We start from the raw sequence: 9,964 nt of genomic DNA on the forward strand, positions 1-9,964 counted from the left end.
TTGGTCCATGAGATCTATTTAAAGCGCATGGAGGGTCATTGTTCGGGTAATCCATGTATGAGAGAAGCTTATGTAAATTTTCATTCTTTGATTAATAAATTGCCTGTAGTAGCCACGTTGGCGCAGGCCGTGGACTGTTTCCCTCTTTGAGGGTTTTAACCACGTCAAAAATACTGGTGTATTGATCTGTGATCTGGTTGTGAGCGGTGTCCTTTTGGTGTTCTTTCTGAGGAACTTACCCTGTAAATTCCTACAATGAGGACATAAATACTGTTTTTAGAAACCATTCTAGAGCAGCCAGAAAGAAAGGTCGGGGATTCCATATAGCCAGTGCCTCTTCTTCCAATTCATTCCTTAAAGGTGAAATTGGAAACATGTTGGAAGACTTCAAGAGTGAGATGTTGTAGACTCTTGCCATGCATATGGATACCTTACATATCAGAAGGAAACAAGAGGAAGCAGAGAGGGCTTTGGCCATTTTTTGCCCTAGATGCACCAGGAGGCATCCTAGGAATGAATGCCCATTGAAATCTATAGAGGTTTGTTCAGTCTGTGGAGAAGATCATTCTATAGATAAGTTCCCTTCCTTGCCCAGACTTAAAGCTATATACCAAGGGGGCGAAGGAGTCACTGAACAGATCTATTACATAAACCAAAAGAGGCTGCATGGACCTAGACCATACCAGTAAGGGATGCAAGGGACATCTCAGGCATACTAAAACCCTAACCAAGTCACCTCCATACCTTCTTGGGGCCCCCTTGCTCATCCTTCCTAGTCCACACCTCCTCCTTGGTCCTTCACATCTCAATATTATGCCCAACTAGCCACCGATTCATTGCAATCCTATGCTCAGCCGCAACCTCAGTCGAATGCATCTCATCAGGGGTGGACACCCAAATACAACTCTCTTCCCGCTATTCTACCTCCACCACCTACCCAACCATAATCATTACCTTCTGCTCCACCAAGGCAACCCAAAATACCTGCCCAGCCAACTCCGAACTCGAACAACAGATAGGCTCAACAAGTGTATAGTGGGGAACCATCATGCCCAACTTATGTTGTGGAGATTCAAGAAATTAACTTGCAATCTGGGAAAGTTATCCCAGATATCCAACCTCCACCCAGGTAGGTTGAGGAAGATAAAGAGGAAAGCGAACCTAAAGAAAATCCACCCTTTCCTGAGAGACTATCCATGACAATACAGCCTACCCCAGAAGAGACTGAACTCCTGGGAGAATTGAAACATTTATGTGTGAATATACCACTTCTCCAAGCCATAAAAGATGTGCCTATCTACAATAGGTTGATCAAAGAGAAGTTCTTTAGGCATCCAAGAAGGAACAAGAGAGATGCCCCCACCATCAATGTCGTAGGACAATTGTCCAACCTAATGTTGGGGCAGATAATCTGTCCAAAATATTTGGACCCTGGAAGCCCAGTAGTTGATGTCCACATCAATGGCACAATGGTCCCACATACCTTGATTGATTTGGGAGCTGCCATTAATGTGATGAAAAAGGACACAATTCTCAAACTTAATCTCCAAGGCTCCTTGAGGAAGACCATGACAGTGCTGCAGTTAGTAGATCGCTCCACAGTGACCCCTGAGCGGATTGTGGAAGATGTGATGGTCTCCATTGATTCTTGGGAGTACCCTGTTGATTTCTTAGTTCTCTAGCCAAAAGAAAAACTCACTAGGTATCCTCTCATTCTGGGAAGACCTTGGTTGGATACAACCGATGCTTACATCAGCTGTCGAGCTGGGAACATGACCATAAAAAACGGGCATATGTCCAGGCAGTTAACCCTATATCCTCCTGCCAAACCCTTGCTAGAACATGATCTACCTCTCTGGTTAGGGGAGGAGGATGAGGATGAAGTTTATTTTGCACCACTTTGTGCATTAGAAATCGCCATGGGGGGGAACGGCAAGATGAGGATGATATGATTGAAAATTTGATTTAGAATCCACCTCCCGGTGTATCACCATTAGAAGACATAGTAAGAGAAACCCAAAAGAACCCCTCAACTGATCTCTGTGTGGTTGACCTTACTCTCCGTGTTAAAAATATAGATTTTGGCCTAGAAAGAACATTGAAAATCAATCCATCCCTATCTACTTCCCAGGAGAAGGAGCTATGCAACATACTGAGAAAACATCTAAATGCCTTCGCCTGGAGTTATAAGGAGATGAAGGGAGTGCACCCTTTAGTATGTACTCATCATATACACATCAAGGAAAATTGCAAGCCAATAAGGCAGCCTCAAAGGAGGATGAACTCAAAACTTAAAGATATTGTTAAGGAAGAGCTGCAGAAATTGCTTGATGTAGGATTCATCTATCCCATCTCTGACAATGAATGGGTCTCTCCTTTGGTGCTAGTGCAAAAGAAAAATGGTAAGTGGAGAATTTGTGTCGACTATCGGGAATTGAAAAAAGCCACTAAAAAGGACCATTTTCCTTTACCTTTCATAGATCAAGTGTTAGACGGTCTGGCAAGGAAAAATATTTTCTCCTTCCTAGATGGGTTTAGCGGGTACAATCAGATTCAAACTAGCCCGAAAGACCAAGATAAGACCACTTTCACTTGTCCTTGGGGTACCTTCGCATACCGGGTCCTTCCTTTTGGTTTGTGCAATGCTCCAGCCACTTTCCAAAGAACGGTATTGAGTATATTTTCCAAACTAGTTCATGATGTAGTAGAAATATACATGGATGATTTTACTCCTTATGGCTCTGAATTTCAGGAAGTTTTATCTAACCTAGGAAAAGTTCTAGATAAGTGTATTGAGATGAATTTGTCCCTTAGCCTAGAAAAATGTGAATTTTTTAGGACTGAAGGGATCGTGCTAGGTCATGCAATATCTCAACAAGGACTACAAGTGGACCCCAACAAAATTCCCATCATCCAAAGGGTCCCACCTTATCAAAAGGTGAGAGATGTCAGAAGCTTCCTAGGCTTAGCTGGTTATTACAAGAGGTTCATTAAAGACTTCAACAAGATAGCCTCTCCTTTATTTGGCCTCCTAGGCAAAGATGTTGAGTTCATATGGTCGGAAAACTCTCAAGAAGCCATAGATACCTTGAAGAGAAAGCTAGTGACTGCTCCAATTCTCAGAGGCCCAAACTAGGCCCTACCATTTCACATTCACATAGATGCCTTGAACAAAGCAATAGGAGTAGCCTTAGGACAAATTGATGAATAGTTACCTTATGCCATATACTTTATAAGAAAAAACTTTTCAAAGGCAGAGTTAGACTATACAGTGACCGAGAAGGAACTCCTAGCTATCATGCATTCCTTAAACAAATTCAGACATTATATCACAGGCTATCAAACCTTTGTGCACACTGATCATGTTGCAATTAGATATTTAATGAACAAACCATATGTAAATGCTCGCATTATTAGATGGTTGCTTTTATTGCAACAATTTGATTTGACCATTATTGATAAGCCTGGTAAAGAGAATGTTGTTGTTGACTTTTTGTCTAGAGTAAATTTGCCTGTAGGTGAAGAAGGAATGGTGGATGACCAAATGCCATATGAACACCTATTTGCTATATCAGTACTCTCTCCATGGTTCACTAATATAGCAAACTACTTGGTTTCAACATAGTTCTCACCACACCTATCCTCAAAAGAGAAGAGCAAGATAGTAAGGAAAAGCACCCCTTTCACCTGGATTAGAGGCAATCTCTTCAAACTTGGCCTAGATCATATCTTGAGAAGATGTGTCAAGGAGGACGAAGTCTTTGAAATCCTCCTGACCTATCATGACGGGCCTTGTGGAGGTCATTTTGTAGCAAAAGGAATCGCTTTCAAGATACTGCAAGTAGGCTAGTATTGGCCCACTCTTCATCAGGATGTGAGGAGATTACAGATTACAAGCCCTTCTCCATACAAAGGTAGTTCAGCTTCAGAGAAAGATATGGCATGACAGAAATATCAGGGAGAAATAATTCCAAGAGGGAGATTGGGCACTACCCTATTGCTGGGACCCTACACAGTGGAGAAATGCAATGTTCAGTTCTAATCAGAACCATTGATGATGAAGCCATCCCCATGCTTGTCAATGGACATCGGTTGAAAGTCTACAAGAAACCCCTCTCCAAGTGAGAGTTTATTGAAGAATTGAATAAGATAGTGATGGTAGTGGAGCATGTCTTAGCTTCCACTTCATCCACTCACTGAAGAAAAAAGAGAAAAATAAGGACTCAAGTGAAACCCCCCATGAGGCGCTTGAGTCCCATCATTGGGTTGAAAACCTCTTCTGAGGCAGCCCAGTGATGTCAAAAAAAAAAAGAGAAAAGGGAAAAAAGGGGAAAGAATGAGATCCCTCGATGAAAACCTGCCTTGGAGGCACCCAGGGAAGGAAATTAGGGTGAAAACCTCTCTAAGGTGCCCTAGTTGTTTTCAAAAAAAAAAAGGATTAAAGAGAAAGAAAAATGAATTTTTATTGCATTGCAGGTTTGCAGGAGGACTACAGGGAGTAGAAGAAGGTGCCAAGGGTACCCTGACATTCATACCAACATCCATCTCATTTTCTCCACACCTTCTTCCATCATTTTTGGCATCTCTTTCACCCCACTGTACATCTTCTTCCAAAATTGTGTTTTCTACAGGAGGCTCCTGTAGAAATTACATAGAGCCAAAAGTGTCTACAAGAGGCAGTTTGAGGGACAAGAAAAGCTTCATGAGGAACATATAATCCCTCTTACTAGCTTCAAACCTCCTTGCCACCATTTCCAAGCGTGCATCACACTCCAAGCATCATTATTATGTTTTTTCCTGTCCAAGAAAAAACATAGAAAAATAGTGTTTCAGTTTTGAAAAAAAACAAAAATAAAAAGAGGAAAAGGCACCATTAACCTTAGCTGAAGCTTATCTACTATCCCTCCATCATTCATCTCCACCTCTGGCATCATTCTCGAGCTCCAAGCACAGGAAAATGGCTAAAGTTTCAAGGGGAGAAGCAGCTATAAGAGCTCCTGTAGGAATCCCTGTAGCAGCTAATCCCATAGAAGTCCAGCACTAGTAGCAAAGGGACTACATATTTGAAGATTGAAAAGGCACATGTAGCTAAAATCTAGCAAATGAAGAACCTACACAAACACAACAACACATCAGGAAGTAGAGACAACATGCATGAAGGAAAATGAAGGCATGCAACAGAGAAAGCCACAACACCTCACAGTCGATGGTAGCAAATACACTTGGATCACGGGTAAGTAACTAAGTCACTCCTCTATTTGCATCTGTGTAATTAGAAATCATACGAAGGAAACGATATGGCTGAAATGGAAAGAGGAAAAGGTGGCCAGTTAATTTGGCCGCCTTCATTTAATTGACTCCACTTAACCGAGATATCACCCACACATGCACATAGTCAACTTAAGAAAAAGATGCCAAGGATAGGTAGTGGGAGGAAGAGTTAACTCCGATGCAATAATGAGGGATGATTATGAGGAGGGGCCATGATGACCAAGCAGGTGGGGACCAACGGTCCGAATATGGGCAACGTACACCTTGCCAGCTCAGCACTCATAACCAAAAATATCCATAAAGGGTAATGAGCACTCCTCCCCATGCATTCTCACCACCTTTTCTTCATTTTCTCCTTGTAACTCAACCACACAGTAGTCTTCTTATGCCCCCACAGCCTCATAACCACCATCCTCCATCGATTTCCTCCATATTGTTGCTCTTGGCATTTTCTACAGGAGCACCTACAGGAAATCTACAGGAGGGACAACGGGCTTCTACAGGAGGGGCAATGAGTCATTTTGAAGGGCGAAAACGTGATTTTTGGCACGAATTTCAGCCTGAAGAGATAGGGTTCATGAATTCCCTCTGATTATATATCAAATGTGAAAAAGTTGGTCTCCAATTGGAGATAAAATGAGTCTTTAAGAGGGTAGAAAATACTTAAACATTTTTGTTTGTTTTAAAAAAACACGTTCTCCTTTGTTTTTCTATTTCACTCGAAATTCTTTGTCTCCACCTCCATATTTGGTTTTCAAAAGAAGTATAGGCAGTATGACAGGGGGGTTTATGAGAAAAGAGCCCATTAACTCCACTAGACTCCATGCACATCCTCAAGTGGTGGACATATTTACAAGGGCAAACTGGATGAATTTCTCTAAGAAGTTTAGAGGGTTTGATGATGAAATTGCCCAAGAATTTGCTCTCTCTTTGGTCCCTCACACAAAATTCATTCTACTATAACCATTAGAGGCCTCTTCATTGAAATAACCCTTGAATTCATCAGTAGGGTCACTACCCTTCCTCTTGGGTTGCCTTGGAGTAAAGATGAGAAACCAATAGGCTAGGCTGCCAAGAAGAAATTTTTTCAAGGTAATGAAACTCATGTTGAAGACAAAAATGGAATTAGGAGGGCTAGTATAAGATATCCCTAGGATGAGGTTAGCTACCAAGTGATCAAATACATTTATTGTGAGGGGAGGCACAACATTGTTTATGGATATCATTTCAGAATCCTCCATGACTTGAGGTATGGCATGGATACCCCAACACATCAAAAGCTTAGTATCCCTTAATTTCTCCTTCAGTCCCTCATTGACTCCAGCACCAAGGTACAAAAAGGAAATTCAAGCGGCTAGCTCACCATGGCCTAATCAAGATCCTAGTAGAAGAAGCCCTCCATACCCTTACACTCCCTATAGCATGGGAAGCTTTCAAAAATATGGCAGCTGAGGATGACATCAAGGCATTAACCTATGATGTCAGTCTTGCTGTCAGTGAGGAGGAAGAACAATGAGGAGAAGATGAAGCCAGTGGTGACATAGCAGAGTAGGAGAGGGAGGAGGAAAGAAAAGCAATATAGGAGGGGAAAGTTGAAGAGACAAAACAAGAAATAGAAAAAAAGACAGAGCAGGAGGAGGAAAAAGAGACAAAAGAGGGAGAAAAGGAGGCAGAGGGGGTAGAGAAAAGAGATCCCCGGAAACTTTGGAAAGAGAGGCAACATCTGCCCTCACTACCCTCAGTAGGAAAAGAAAAACTCCCATGTATTTCAGGGCAAGGAAGAGCACAAGAATTAAAATAGGCAAACCTCAACCACCTCAAAGATTCCCATTACCATCGAAGATTCACCATCTCCCAAGGTGAAAGAATCTCCTTCCAAGACACCCATAACCTATGAAAGGAGGACTACAAGGTCTTCTACATGGAAGGGAAAGGAAATTTTACAGGACCCTAAACCGGGCCTACAGGAGGCTGAAACAATCCTACATGAGACACTGCCCAAACTACAAGAGACACAAAAACTTGAGGACATGATAGTAGGCCAGCCAGAGGTGTAAGAGGAAGCACAAGAGCTACAAGAACCTGACCCCAACCTAATCTTGACTCCTATTACAGACTACTTGAGGGAGGAAAGATAATCCCACAGACATTTGTAGTTCCACAGTTTTTCGAGTTGGAAAAGGAGAGAGTGAGAACACATAGGTGGATGCAGATAGCCAAGTCCAAATAGGTTGAGGACATTGTCCACATGGAAAACAAACTTAGGGAAATGGGCAGGGAGTTGAGTGCTCTCAGAGACAGAGAAGCCATAACAAGAAGCCACCTTGAAAATGAGAATGAATTACTAAGGAGGCAACTGCAGGAGAAAGAGACTCATTTGGAATACATGGCCAGCTTATCCATGGAAGCACTACAATGCAAAACACCAGCCAAATCTTATGGCCTCTATCTGAAGGATCAATCGATTCAATTCCAAATAAAAACTTTGGCACCAAGAGGCATCATCCTTTCCAAGACTACAAGCAACTCATGGATTTATGTGACCAAAGCCCCTCCGAGGACAAAGCAAATATGGCAGAGTTCTATCTACACAACATGGCCCTCAGAGACATGAATGTGTGGGACCCCAATGCTAAGCTAGGGGATCTACAATTAATGGCCATGGCATCATGGATGAACAATGAAGAATTGAGGGCAGCAGAAATGAAGAGATTGTTGATGAAAGAGCAGAATGAACCATTGATGATAAGAGTTGAGCCATCAAATCCTATGGAACTCATCAACACACACAACCTGCTTATCAATGACCCTCAGATTGCCCCTAAATATATAGCCAATCAGGAACAAGCCATTACACACTTTGAAGATATGCTTAGGCTACTTGGGGATGATTGTGTGCATGCATGCATGAGAAGATGGAACACCCTACTACACAACTTGCAGATTAGAGAATACCACTCCCCCATGAGGCTGAAGGTGGCATTGAGAAGAGTACCAATGTACAAGCACTCCATGCAAAGGCTAAAGGTCAACTGGATTGGCCTCAAACTAAGTCCTCCACTCATATTAGGCATGCTGGAAGGTAGGAGAGAAGAAGAAGAGGAGGAGCAGTGGAAGGACATAGATAGGAATGCAGGATTCTATTGAGAACATGAGCATACCACATCAAAATATTGGAATGCTAGGGAGGCCACGAGGGCCATAAAAGATGAAGAGATTGACCAGGTTGCTTAGAGGATGAGCAACACCTTTAATAGGGGTGATGATGAGCCGCATAAATGGGTAATTATATGGGCTCATTTTACTGTAGAAATTTCACCTATAGAACAAACTGATATATGCAATGTCCTAAAGCATAATACTTGTTCTACTTCTACAAAACATTAAGCGGAAACATAATCTAATTCATGAGCAACATCAAGTAGAAACATGCATAACTGATCAAGAGAAATAATCACACATAACACAAGATATATCCAGGGGAAAGCACCAGCATAAAACCCCAACCATGTATTATCAATCAAGTGGAGATCCTCAACAACATACAAAAAGAATCAGCTCAATAGCTATCCTGCTCTCTTTGTAATCAGAAGATCCTGATGATCTTCAATCAGAAGATGAAAATCATGGACTACCTAGGCCTCAATATATAGGCCACAAGTCCTCCAATCTCCTATAATAGATCCTTCTCCATGCAAGGAATACTTACTAGAAATATCCAAGCATCTGATAGTACACTGTCCCACATCTAATCTCAACTGGGTCTCTAACAGAATTGACATGCAATAGTTATCCATGAGTGAATTCTCAGTTATCTAAAATAATAGTTGTTACATGCATGCAAGCATTAACAAACTATATTTTATTATTTTAACAACTTGTTAAAATAATCTAACTGGACTTGACTAGTTAGAACTAAGTCAACTGATTCTCTCAATATAGAGCTCATACTTATTCCCTCAATCAGTGGAGGAAATTAAGGATAAATTCCTCAATTAGTGGGACAACTCATGTGCATGCTCACAAAGACTTCAAATTTGAATTTCCTTAACTAATTAACTCAACTGAATTAATTAATTAATATTTCCAACTGCTGTTAAGACCAAAATTAATTTTACTTCCTATAGATAGTCTAGGGACTTCTATAAATAGGAAGGGACCCAGAAATGTTATTTTTATAACTTTCTATTTTTAGCAGTTTCACCTCTCATCCAATGTGGCTAATGACCTCATTGGCCAAACTGCTATTTTTAGACATGCTATTTTTAGAAGGTCTATTTTTAGAACATTCTAAATTTAATATTTCTTGTTGCACATTTTTCAACACTCCCTCTCAACAAGAAAGGCTTTCTCTCGAACCCGATCCTATAACTCTGGAATGTTCTGCATGCAACACATCTGCCTAGTCCACTTGCTCCAACAACACTTGGAACAAAAACGCTCCCAACTGACCACTTTGTTGGGCTAGGAACATACTCTGATCCTCAAGCTCTAGCTGCTGCTGACAAGTGCTCCCTCTCTGACATCTGCGCTACTACAACATCTCCATCCATCTCACACCATTGCACACCTCTTTGTGCCACCTAGCACTGTGCAAAGCACTTGTGCCTCTTGCATTGCTGCAACCTGCTAGCTATGCACTGTCCTGGGATTCCCTGCACTGTCGCTCTCTTTGTCGCTCCGTCCGCATCTA

This window comes from Pinus tabuliformis, chromosome 3_2 (genome assembly GCF_031772625.1).
Source record: "Pinus tabuliformis cultivar Carrire ecotype Pingquan chromosome 3_2, CPIR1, whole genome shotgun sequence".
In the NCBI taxonomy this organism is placed as follows: domain Eukaryota; kingdom Viridiplantae; phylum Streptophyta; class Pinopsida; order Pinales; family Pinaceae; genus Pinus; species Pinus tabuliformis.